Source organism: Ursus americanus, chromosome 11, assembly GCF_024610735.1.
Source record: "Ursus americanus isolate L20-20 chromosome 11, mUrsAme1.1.p, whole genome shotgun sequence".
Lineage (NCBI taxonomy): Eukaryota > Metazoa > Chordata > Mammalia > Carnivora > Ursidae > Ursus > Ursus americanus.
In genome coordinates, this window is record NC_142137.1 from 39,576,446 (window position 1) to 39,589,547 (window position 13,102).

General features: G+C 41.3%; 1 non-coding gene across 1 annotated transcript; it reads right to left on the reverse strand.

The window, feature by feature from the left end:
* Positions 1-110, reverse strand: LOC123797644 (U6 spliceosomal RNA). Its single transcript, XR_006781005.1, has one exon. It is a non-coding gene; the product is annotated as a U6 spliceosomal RNA (small nuclear RNA).
* Positions 111-13,102: the final 12,992 nt, after the last annotated feature.

Sequence of the window (13,102 nt, forward strand, 5' to 3'; positions counted from 1 at the left end):
AAAAATACGGCATGCTTCACGAATCTGCCTGTCATCCTTGTACGGGGGCGATGCTAATCGTCTCTGGATCGTTCCGATGTTGGTATACGTGCTGCCGGCGAAGCGGGCACCCGTTACCCTTCTTTAAACGTGAATTCCTAGGTGGTGAAAAGACCTATTGACACAGAAAACTCAGGCTTTATTTTCAGAGCACCCACCGCCCGCGTGCTTCCACGGAAACAGGCAGGATGGACGTACAGCGCCAGGTACTTCGCCATTGTCGGTAGAAAAAGTAATGGAACGCTGTGCAAAAGGAGAATGCTACGAACACACAGCGTCCCTCCGCTTGAAGGTTCCTCGGACGCGGGCTCCCCGAGCGGCCAAGCTGGTTCCTGGTGAGGGGTGGCGCTCTTCCCCCGACGATCACCGCCGCAGGCCGCTGGGGGGGGGGGGGGGGCGCAGGAGGCTCGCCACTTGAAGACTTCCCCCTAATGCGCGGCAGATGTTCCGTATAAATGAATACGGAATGCATGCATATCCAAAGAGTGATGATCAAGGCCCCACATTCCCTTGGACGGCAAACGTCACTCAGCGTTAAAAGAAGAAAAAGGGGAAGAAGCAGGGTGAGAGTGGAGGAAGAGAGAGAAATCTTAAAAAACTTCCAATGTTTCCAGAAATGTTTGTATTCTCTTGGGGGCCAGCCTTAAGCTCACGTGAAAAAGTTGGGCTCTGAGTTAGTGTGACCACGAGGTGAGGCTGGCCAGGCTTTTGATTCTGCAGGTAGAAGCGATTGGGTGTTAGGACCCGTGAGCCACAGCTGTGGGCTTCTAGGTGTCAGCCAGCATTCATACAGTGCTCTAGGGAGGACCAAAGTCTTGGAGACATTCAAAGGTACAAATGGTATTCTTAGTTAAAAAAAAAAAATCTGGAGTACTGTAAATAGAAGTTAAAAGCTTAGGATTTAATAAATGGTGGTTCAAATGTAACACAGAACTCCCAGAAAACAAGGCACACAGATTTGGTCCCGTGGTTTGAACTGATGATCTTACAGGATGCATCTTTTTATATCTTTCAAGTAATGAATCTCTTTGTGGTCATGAAATAAGGGTTGGAATTTTTCCTTGGCCTTGGAGCCAAGTTGGCTTGCCACTCTGTTAGTCTCCCAGGTCTGGTCAACTATCTAGCTTATGTACCAGTATCCCTGTTTATGCTTGAATTCCTCCAAAGATGGAGAACTCACTATCTCTCAGGATGGCCCACCAAAGACAGTGCTTCTTATGAGATCATTTTACTTATATTAAAATGAAATTTGCTTACCTGAAGTTATTTTTTTTTTTAAAGATTTTATTTATTTGACAGAGACAGCCAGCCAGAGAGGGAACACAAGCAGGGGGAGTGGGAGAGGAAGAAGCAGGCTCCTAGCAGAGGAGCCTGATGTGGGGCTCAATCCCAGAACCCTGGGATCACGCCCTGAGCCGAAGGCAGACGCTTAACGATTGCGCCACCCAGGCGCCCCTGAAGTTATTTTTTTAAAAGATTTTATTTATTTATCAGAGAGAGAGAGAGAGATAAGGAGAGAGAGCACAAGCGGAGAGGAGAGGGAGAAACAAGCTCCCCGCTGAGCAAGTAGCCTGATGTGGGACTCGATCCCACGACCCTGGGATCATGACCTGAGCCAAAGGCAGACGTTTAATCGATTGAGCCACCCAGGGTCCCTGAAGTTATTTTTTTTTAATTCCTAAAACAAAACAATACTTCAAAGAGCATTTTGGAGCATCTTCCTCGTGTCAGACCCTGTTAAGCCTTAGGAGTAAAACGATGAGAAAATAAATATATAGTTTAGCTGATCTTGTGGGATTTATAGTCCAATCTGATGGATCTCAATTTTTTCCATCCTAATACTCCTAAGAAATAGGTCGTACTCCTGTGGACAACAGTGGTGGTCTACAGGGTCAACTCCTGCCGAAGCTGGTGTGCAGACGCTTTCCTGTCAAGTGAGTCTCCCTCCAGGCTCATAATCCCCAGCATCTCAGCAGAGAAAGGGACTGGAACCAGAAGAGGTCCCTAAGTGACTCTACTTACTACCACACCCATTTAAGAATCACTGCTCTGATCGTTCTATATGCCTAAAGAAGTCCAGTTCTCCATCAACAGGATGTCAGATCAAATATCTGAAGAAAACTGTCGTGTTTCTTTCTTCCCACCATAATAATTTCTTCCAGCTAAATGTGCCACAGAATTCCAACTATGATTATTGTATTCTGGAAGAAAAGATTGGCTCAAAGAAAGCTGTCGATAGCAGCTGTAAAGGCATCCACATCCATGCAAGGTGGAACTGAATGCATCAGGCCAGACCAACAGCTGAAACAGAGGTGATGAACAGGGAGAAGCCTGAGCTTTGTGTCCTGCCTTGTAGATGTGGTCTTTCCAAGAGAACACAGTCTGCAGTGACCAACCAAAAGCATGGGGAACATGGAGGAGAGAAGGAGCGGTGGGTATACTTAATTCCCCCACCTCCTTGTCTTCCTTCGTTCTAAGGCACAGGGATAGTTCCCTGACGGGGGTTAGAAACCAGGTAGAAGAAAGCATATTCTGTGCCATGGCAAAGTTAAGATTTAGAGACAGAGAGATACAGAGAAGTAGGGAAAGGCAAGGGGGAGGGGGCGAGAGGAAGACGAGGAAGGAAAGTCAAGCTAAGATAAAAATCGTTCCAGCTTATATAGCTGGAATGTTTATAATGTAAAGAGACAGCTGCATTAAAGGATTAGACCCCACTGCCTGACTAACATCATTTGATCTTTTGCTATTGAAAAGACCCTGTGTATTTTCAAAGGCAGTGGGCTTCTTAAATAAAACCAGGAGTCTGGGTTAGCAGAAAGGTGTTAAAAAACAGCTCACTTTTCGTTTAGTAACCTTTTTGTTCTTCCTGCTTCACAATCTTCAGTTTTCTTCTTTGTATTATTGGGGCGGTTGTACCTAATTCTGAAAACTGGGGCTCTGGGAATTTTGATATGACAAAAATGAACACGAAAAAATCATGATGACCTAAATTGGTCAGAACAGATTTTTTCCCATGAATATCATCCTGGGGAGCTTCTTTTTCAGTTTTGTTCTGAGTTTATTTTTTTTATCCTTTACTCTCCATGGCCAACAATCACCACACAATTTCAGCAAGTGAGATTAGCACATCATTATACCATACCATTTTCATGTTTTACTTTCTATCTTGTTAATCTGCTTTTCTTTTTGTACGTTTCAAGTGGGATTGGAACCCTTACTGATTTAGAGATTGATTGTCAGGAAGTCAAAATTTTCCATTAGCCAACTTGCTGCATAATATCGGTGGGAGCATCTCCACCTCCATGCTGTCATCCCAGGGTGGCCGGGCGAAGAGGTGGGAGGGCCTCTGGTCATTTGAGAGGACCAAGCAGTCGTCATAACTAGTTCAGTCTCTGTGGCCCATTCAGCTCTTGACATTGCTGCCAAGCCAGCCAACAAAGGGGCATTGTGATCCTGACAGTTTCCCAGCATTGACTGGACAGGCGCAGACCACCAACCAGCTCCCTTCGCTTCTACTGTTCACAAGTGAGACCATGAATGGAAAAAAGTCAGTGGCAAAAATCCCACATCCTGCTGAAGTTGGTGTGTAGATGCTTTTCTAGCAAGTGAGACTCCCTCCAGGCTGGTAATCTTCATACCTGTTTCCTTTTTCTTTTTTATTTGTTTGTTTTAAAACATAGTTAGCTTGAATGGTAATGCATAATCCTCATTGATGCCTACCAAAAAAATTAGGTTTGAGTTTTGAAAAATAAGCATATGGTATGCGATAATACGGAGAATGGGAAGTGTGACAAAATAAAATGTCATAAATGTAAAAAAGATAAATTGAAATAAGCTTCTAAGATAAGAAGCTGGCTGTAGAAGCCACTATGATTCTTAAGAAATTGAATTTGGGGGTATAAGAATACGGCTTTCAGGTAGACAATGGAATCATTTTAACTCGATTTCAAATTTCTAATATACACCAGAAAGTCTGTCCTTTCTGTACACCAAGCCAAGGACATCTCCAACTCTGATTTTGAAAATACCAATAAGTAAAGTAAAATGTTTAATAACAGTGTAAATTCAGAGATATTTATCCTGGATTTATTACTGATTGGAAGTCAGGAAGTATTTTTAACAACCAGATAAAGTGATCTTTTAATACATTTCAATGGTAAATGTGGCATACTTTTATTTATTTAAATTGCCTTTTTAAAAATAAGTACAGATTACAGTAATGGGATGCAATGTTTACTTACCCATCATCAAATATTCAAATGACAGTGTTCCATGCTGGTGGTAGAAATGAAATGAAAATATGGTGTTTAAACTGGATCCACAGTTTTAGAATGCAATTTAGGAGAAACTTAGTTGTACTCTGTCCCTTTGATTCAGTTATCCTACTTCTTAAAATATATTTATGTGTTTATATATTATATACATGTATGCATAATATACTGAAGGCAAAATAAGAAAATAAATACAGTGTTATTCATCAAAGCAAAAATAAAAGCAAAGACAAATAACAGGAAGAAACGAAGTCCCCAAATGAAATGAGAACGATAGAGTTACTTCATAAGTAAATTGTTAATCCTAAGTAAAGGTACATGATAAGTTACTATGTCACGATTAAAATTGATGTATCCAAAGATTCTTAATAATATGGGAGAATGCTTATATGAATGTTAGGTGAAACGAGAAGCTGTAATTGAGTGACTGGTAGTGATCTTAGCATACAAAAGTGCAATAAAACACTAATGGTCAGTTGTCTTGGTTGGCAGGATTCTGGTTGATTTTTCACTGCACATGTCCATATTTTCAAAATTATTACCAAAGAACATATGCCATATTTCATAATCATTAAAAATTTTATTTTAAAAAAACCTTTCTTCTACTGTAAAAAGAGTACTAAGACTTCTAAATGTCCATCTCCTTTACGCTTAAGGGCTATTTTACTTAAACACAATACGAATGAATGGATACCTTGACATGTTTACCAGGAAGTCCTGCTGAGACAAATTTTGGATGCTGATTAGATCGACTTTCACTTCCTTTATTTTCTTGAGCCAACCCTAAAAATATACGTTAAGCAACATAACCTGGGGTTATTCTTCTCCTGTGACCCCAGTATTGCCTCTGGGCTTGTTTGAGATGGCTTATCATGGAGAGAAGGCTGAGTCCCGCACCATGATAGAACAACCCAGCATACCCAGCATGCTGGAAACTGTGTCCTGGGGACTAACTGCCTTTCCTGACAGCCGAGCCCCAAGATGCCCCTCATGGAAAGTCTCACCAAATGTCACAGGTTTGAAAACTGGTGATGATCACAGTGCTTTCGCTTTTAGAGCCCAGCATTTTTTTCAATTTTGTTTCATAAATGATGTACAAGTCTTTTTCTACTGAACTCCAAGAAGACAGGTATTGGGTCTCTCATGCCATCATTCACTCAACTAGCAACTTTCAAACACCTGTTGTGTTATCTGAAGATATTTAGCCCAGTGGTTAAGAGCATCGGCTTTGGAGTTGGACCCGGTTTGACAGCACTAGCGTTAGACCAAGGCGGGAGGTAGAATGGTACGTGGGGATCTGAACCAGGCTCCACGTCCCCGTTCTGGCTGCTGACACTAACGCTGAGGAGTATGCAAGGTCAAGGGGCACATTCCTGTGGAGCCTGTCCTCCTTGCATCCATCTTGCCTTGTGGGCCATCATCCAGGTCCCAGGGACCCTAGAATTTTCTGCCCAACAGCCCCAGCCTAATTCCAGTCTGCTCAGGCTTCTTGCCAGGTCTGTTTCTCTGAAAGTGCATTATACCACTGGGGGGGGGGGGAGTCACTTGTAGGCTCAGAGGGGGCCAAGGGACAGACATTTTGGGGGATGTGGGAGGCGCCTGGCTGTACAGACTGGCACAGAGTCACTGTGAAAATGGAAAATGCTTAACACAGTGCCTACCATGCAGTGGAAGATTAGTAAACGTTATTTCTGACATATTCCCTTAGTATCTTCTTAGGTAATATTTTCTGCTTTTTTTCTCTCTTCTGAGAGAAAACGACTATGAGAATACAAGCTTCTGTAGGAGGACACTATTTTAATTTTTGGTATCCAAAATGTAATCTATTTTTTTTTTTTTATCAGTAACTTGGCTGTTGTCCTGGCCTGATTCCAAAACTCTGTATTCAAGCTAATTACATTCCTCCCCCACTGGATAAATTATTCTTCACTTCCCCCATAAAAACCATCATGTTATACTTGTGAAACAAAATAGCGTCTGTGTTCTACCACACAGGCAAGAAATGGTTGTATTTTAATACATACTGTATTTCTCTGTGTGGCTTAGCTGAGCGCTGCACTGGGATTTATTGCAGTGAGATGTGAGTTTCATTCCATGATGCGTCTGAATCATGATGGATTCCCTATTAAATGGAGCGCTGTCACAGGATGCCTTCTCCCGGGGACTTAATACGTGGCGAGTTTTTAAAGCATTATTTGGGTTGAGACTAAGCAGATGTGAGCTATTGAGTCCACCTCTAAGTCCCTGCATTCGTAAGCAAGTCATTTACTTGTCAGTTTGACTTTTTTAATGCCAGAGGCCTGAGCGTTGGTGAAACGGCTTACCAGGTGTCCCGACTTTCATCCTGAATAATTAAGAGAGGTGATTTTTAAGATAAAGCTGTTAAAACTGGAGACAAAACCACTGAGGATCATTAGGAAGTCACTCTCCTCTTTCCTTTGCTCTGAGTTTAGCACCACTTAGGTCTAAAATCCTTTTTTGGTGTCTGATTTAGGAAAGTGAGCTTCCTCTCTTGAGACCACAGAGCGTGGACTAGGAGGGAGTGGCTAAATCACGGTGGCGAATTTTCCCGAGGGACCAGCAGCTAGGACTCAAGGCCAGGCTGAGAGCACAACCGGCTCCCTTTGAGCAATGTCCCAAGAAACGTCATCCCTAAATCTCGACTATTCTAAATACAGGTATCTCCCCACGAATGGAAGGTCTGCAGTATGCCACTTTGCTTTCACAGAAGACCTACTTTAGTACCTATTTTTGATAACTGAAAGAAATCTGAAGAGGATTTTCACATTTAGGGGAAAAAAAATGAAAAGCAAAAATAGCCTCCAGTGTTTGTTAGGAATGACACTTAGCCTCTCAGCATTGAGCAGCCAGAGCTCTGAATTGTGTCTGTGAGCAACTGTGCTTTATCTTGATTTATTTTGTGCATCCGTTTGCAAGATGCGTCCAGAGGTATCAGAAAAGCCTAAGACAGGTTATTTATTGGGTCTGAGAACACTTAAAAAATTTTCCGTATAACTTAGTGGCAGTGACTTTTTCACCTCATGCCATTTCAACTTAAAAAGTTTTTATAGGGGCACCTGGGTGGCTCAGTCCTTAAGCGTCTGCCTTCGGCTCAGGGTGTGATCCCAGAGTCCTGGGATCGAGTCCCACAGCGAGCCCCACATCGAGCTCTGCTGGGAGCCTGCTTCTTCCTCTCCCATTCCCCCTGTTTATGTTCCCTCTCTCGCTGGCTGTCTCCCTCTCTGTCAAATAAATAAATAAAATCTTTAAAATAAATAATTAATTAATTAATAAAAAAAAATAAATAAAAAGTTTTTTTTTTTTAAGATTTTATTTATTTATTCGACAGAGAGGGAGACAGCCAGCAAGAGAGGGAACACAAGCAGAAGGAATGGGAGAGGAAGAAGCAGGCTCACAGCAGAGGAGCCTGATGTGGGGCTCGATCCCAGAACGCTGGGATCACGCCCTGAGCTGAAGGCAGATGCTTAACCGCTGTGCCACCCAGGCGCCCCAATAAAAAGTTTTTATAGGGATCCTCTACTCACACGTAGTGGGGGTAACCTGTAATTGGTTTTTAGACTTCAAACAAGAGACAACTCTCACTAAGAGAGTTACCCTTTCCTGCACTGTATCTGTTGGGAAGGGACCTTGTTATTGCGAGTCAGGAGTTCATGCCTCAAGACTTGCGTGTGTAGCCCCAGTGTGCCAGGCACTGTGCTGTGGCCACGCCGGACTCCCTGCAGCGGGAGAAGGGCAGTCATCAATCTCTCCTGTGCTCAAGGACTCGCTGAGTTACTGTCCCCGCTTCAGGCTGAGAGAACCCAGGTCTGAGATGTTTCCCTTCTGGATTTATTCTCTAAACGTTCAGTCTGAAATGTTTTCCTCAATCTAAGTCTCTGCTGCTAAAGCAAAACAGATCATTGAGGCAATGAACAGCCTGCTCGGGCCCAGATAACATTTTAAAAAGAAAGCATCTGAACGATTCAATGAAAAATAGCGGTCTTATCGGACTGATTCTGAAAAATGATCTCAGTTATTTGTCTTTTGGTTGGTCTCTACTGAGGTATAGTTTTTTAAAGTTTTAATTTTTTTAATTTTTTATTTTTTTTAAAGGTTTAATTTACTCATTTAAAAGAGAGAGAGAGACAGAGCACAAGCACAGGGAGAGGCAGATGCCCGGCTGAGCTGGGGGCCGGACACGGGGCTCGATCCCAGGACCTGGAGATTGTGACCTGAGCTGAAGGCAGATGCTTAACCATCTGACCCATCCAGGTGCCCCAGTTTTTTAAAGTTTTTAAAGTTACTGCCTTAGTCTCTTTGGCAAGATTGGCAGTGGGAATAGTTTACATTCGATTATCATCCCAGTTACTGCTATTATTTTGCATACTAGGTAGAGCCTTTGCTCCAAGCCGGACTCAAACTGGTGACTCCAGAATAGAATTCTTTCCTCTAGTCCCAGACTCACTGGTTTTCTGTGAAATGACGTTCTGCATGGTTCCGGAATGCTGTACCTTATTTCTCAAGGCGTGTCTCCGCAAATGAACTATGGACACAGAAGGAAAGTTTCTGTGTTCGGTTTGTCCAGCAGACTGATGTGCTCTGCACATGGTAGGTGTTCAATCAACCTCAAGATTTAACGAAAAAAGAAGGAATTAGAGGTGCTGAGTAAACTGATTAGCCATTCAGTGAAATAATCAGTGAATTCAGATCTAGTTAAAAGAACACTTGTTAATTTTGTAGTGTCCACATGAGCAAAACTTGTGGGCAGGAGAATGCTAGATGCTAGAAAAATGCAATCAGAGTCAATATGAACATCATTTGTCACCCTGGATAAGACGTGTTGAAGTTAGACCCCAGTCTGGGAAGCTTGGATTGACCATTTACTAGCCATGTACTTTGGAACAAGTTTTGTAACTTTTTAAACTCCTTAGTGCCTAAATTTCCTGATCAGCAAAGTGACGATAATAATAGCCTTCATAGTGCTATTGTGAAGCTTTCTTACTGCAGTGTGTATAAAATGTTTAGCATAATGCCTGGGACAAAGGAAGTACTCAAGAAATAGAAATTCATTTTTATTTTTAAAAAAGATTTTATATATTCATTTGAGAGAGAGAGCACACATGAAGAGAGAGGGAGATGGACAAGTGGCCTCCCCACGGAGCAGGGAGCCGGACGAAGGGCTCGATCCCAGAATCCTGAGATCATGACCTGAGCTGAAGTCAGATGCTCAACCAACTGAACCACCCAGGTGCCCTGAAACTTATGTTTATTAATAAACCCATGTCATTTTCTGTTATACCTCATAAAAAAGAATATGAGTAAACTGTATGTACATTCCCTTAAAAAAAGTCTCTCTCTAAATACAAAAAAACCATGACTCTGAAGGAAACTTACATACTGAGTTTTTAGCCTTCATTGAAGTCTTCAAGGCAGAGCAGAAGGAATTTGAAATTTCCTTTAAATTTCATGAGTTTTGCTATCCTGTGAGGCTTCAGAAAGAGAAGGTGAGTAATCGTCTATTCCGAGCTAGCATCTCTTTCTGGTTCCCATATTTCTCTCAGCATCACCACTGCCACTGTTTTGGCTCAAAACTCTCACGTTTAATGGCTCCATCCCTTTATCTCATAACCTGTCAGTCGTTGTGATCTCATGGCAAATCCTTTCTTTCAGCTCCCATATCCAGCACCACAGTTGGGGTTTAGATCAGTCATGCTGGACGGTTGCAGGAGTGCTAGCTGCCTGTGGGTGCGGCTGGAAGCCCTTCTCTCCCCAGTCTCCGTCTGCGGGAGTGTGAGGAACAGCAGCAGGGGTGGAACTGCAGCACGAGGGCATGTGTTGAGCCCCATCTCAAGAGATGCCCTGGGCCCTCTTGCTCTCAACTCTCTGTGCTGCCCCCCTCAGACTACTCTTGCCTCACTATGAGGATGGTGGACGGTTGAGGGCTAAGAATGATGGGACTTCTTAGCACTTTTTGGTCTAAGCCCTTGTCTGTCCCTAGTCAGGCAGAGTTCTCCACACAATCCATTCATTGGGCTTCAAGCAAGAGACATCATTTGTTAGGGGTCAAGTCTCCAAAGTATTAAAGGACATGCTTTTGCTGGGCTTGGTCCCCTGCACACAATTTCCCTTGGGAACAGCTCAGCACTGTGGTCAAAAATAGTACTTAAGGATTCTGGTTCCTGGCTCAATTTCATCCCCTTTAAATTCATCCAGTCTCCAAATAGATCTGTCTTCATGCAGTTCTTTCCGCAACTTTCCAGTCTAGTTTATTACCATTTCTTAAACATGACTTTCAGCTTATTCTTTGCTTATTCAAAAATGTTTAATACCTGCCACCGATTAAGAGTAAAGACCAGATATCCGATAATACGATTTGCATGGCATTCAAGGTATTTCTGGATCTGACCCCAATTTAGCCTTCTGACTAATCTCAAAAAGTTGTTTGACCTTCCCCTCTTGTCCTTGTGAATAGCTGGCAAGACTCCCAACTATGCTACACCACCACCACCACCCCTGCCGAAGCAGACTCACTGGGAGTGGAGCATTGTAAATTAAGGGTACGGACCCTGAAGCCAGGCTGCCTGGGTTCAAATTTCAACTCTGCCACCAACTCACTGTGCAAACTTTAAGCAAGTTACTGAACTTTGTCTCTTACGTTCCTCATCTGCCAAAGGGGAAAATAAGTGTGTCTACCTCTGAGGGTAGTTCGCAGGATCAAATTAATTAAAGTACTTTAAATCCTACTGTTGTATATACGAGCTCCATTGATATTGATATTGCTGGACTCAACTTAGACGCTCACACCCTCATTGCAGGGTAATTCTCCCTCACTGTGTCTGTGTTCTTTATGGGGCACTTATTATATCCTGCCTTATGGGACTAGTCAATTCTATTGCTTTTACTGAATATCGAACATACAATAGAATATTTCTAGCGTGTTTGAGGGGTATAAAGATAAACAACAATGCAAACATCTGTACCCCCGTGACCAAGCTTTGGAGACAGAATATTACTCACCTTCAGGGACCCCCTTCACTGTTCCTTCGTAATCTCATCCATTTCCATCCCCATCTGTAATCTCCATTGAGACATATTTTCTTTAAATAATAGTAATTATCAATGTTGATGATTTTCAATATAAAGTTTCAAGTGTGTTTTTCTCGGGAAGCCTATCTTGAATTATAGATTTTAACATTTGTCCTGTCCTATTACTTGATTTTTTCCTCCCTTGGAGGCTTCTACCTGTCTGTCTTCCCTATCTGTTATATTTTTGTGAGTCTCTTTTACCCCATCATTTATTTTTGAATTTTAAAACACCTTTTAAATCTAATTCTCTTAAATATACATTTTATAATGGTTTTATTGACATGTAGTCCTTACACCATACAATTCACCTGTTTAAAGTGTAAATTCAATGGTTTTAAAATGTATCTAAGGAGTTGTGCCATCATCATCACAATTTTGGAACATTTCATCACCCAAAAAGAAACCCCATACACATTAGCAGACACCCCCCAATTTCCTTAAGCCCCTCAACCCACCCAGCCCCTAGGCAACCACTAATCTACTCTCTGTTTCTATAGATTTGCTTATTATGGACATATCATGTAAATGGAATCATAAAATATATGGTGTTTTGACACTGGCTTCTTTCACTTAGAATATTATTTTCAAGGTTCTTCCATGTTGTAATGTTCAGTTGTTCATTTGTTTTTATTGCTGAATAATATTCTGTTGTACGGATATACCACATTTTATCGATCCATTCATTCATCATTTGATGAACATTTGGGTAGACTCTGTTTTTGTCTATTATGTTGCTACAAACATTTGTGTAGTAGTTTTTGTATAGACATGTAGTTTCGTCATTCTGGGGTATAAACCTAGGTATAGAATTGCTGGGTCATATAGTAAGTCTGTAAAATCTTTTGAGAAGTTGTCCAACTGTATTCCAAAGCAACTGCACCATTTTACACTTCCACCAGCAGTGAATGAGGATTCCAATTTCCCTACACCCTCATTTACACTTTTATTATCTTTGTGATTATAGCAATCCTTGTAGGTTATAAATTGCATTATCATTATGGTTTTGATTTTCATTTCCCTGATTGCTAATGAATTTGAACATCTTTTCATGTGTTTTTTTGCTATTTGTATGTCTTCTTTAGAAAAATGCATATTCAGATCCTTTGCCCATTTTTAAATTGTTTGTCTTTTTGTGTTGAGTTGGAAAAATTCTTTACATATTCTACATACAAGTCCCTTATCAGATATATGATTTGCCAATTATCTTTTATTCTGTGGGTTCTCTTCTCACTTTCTTGATTGTGTCCTTTGAAGCACAAAAGGTTTTAATTTTGATGAAGTTGAATTTATCTGTTTTTCTTTTGAAGTTTGTGTTTTTGACATCATATCTAAGAAACCATTGCCTTATCCAGGGTCTTCAAAATTTATGCCTATGTTTTCTTCTAAGAATTTTATAATATTAGCTCTTACATATAAATCTCTGATCAATTTTGAGTTAATTTTTGTATATTGGATGAGGGAGGGGTCCAACTTCATTCTTTTGCAATATAGATATCTAACTGTTCCAATAGCACTAGTTGAAAAACCTATTCTTTCCACCATTGAATGGTCTTGGTACCTGATTGAAAATCAATTGACTGTGAATGGCAGGGTTTCTTTCTTTTTCTTTTTTTAATTTTTTAAATTTAAATTCAATTAATTAACATATAATGTATTGCTACTTTCAGAGTAGAGGCCAGTGATTCATCAGTCTTATATAATACCCA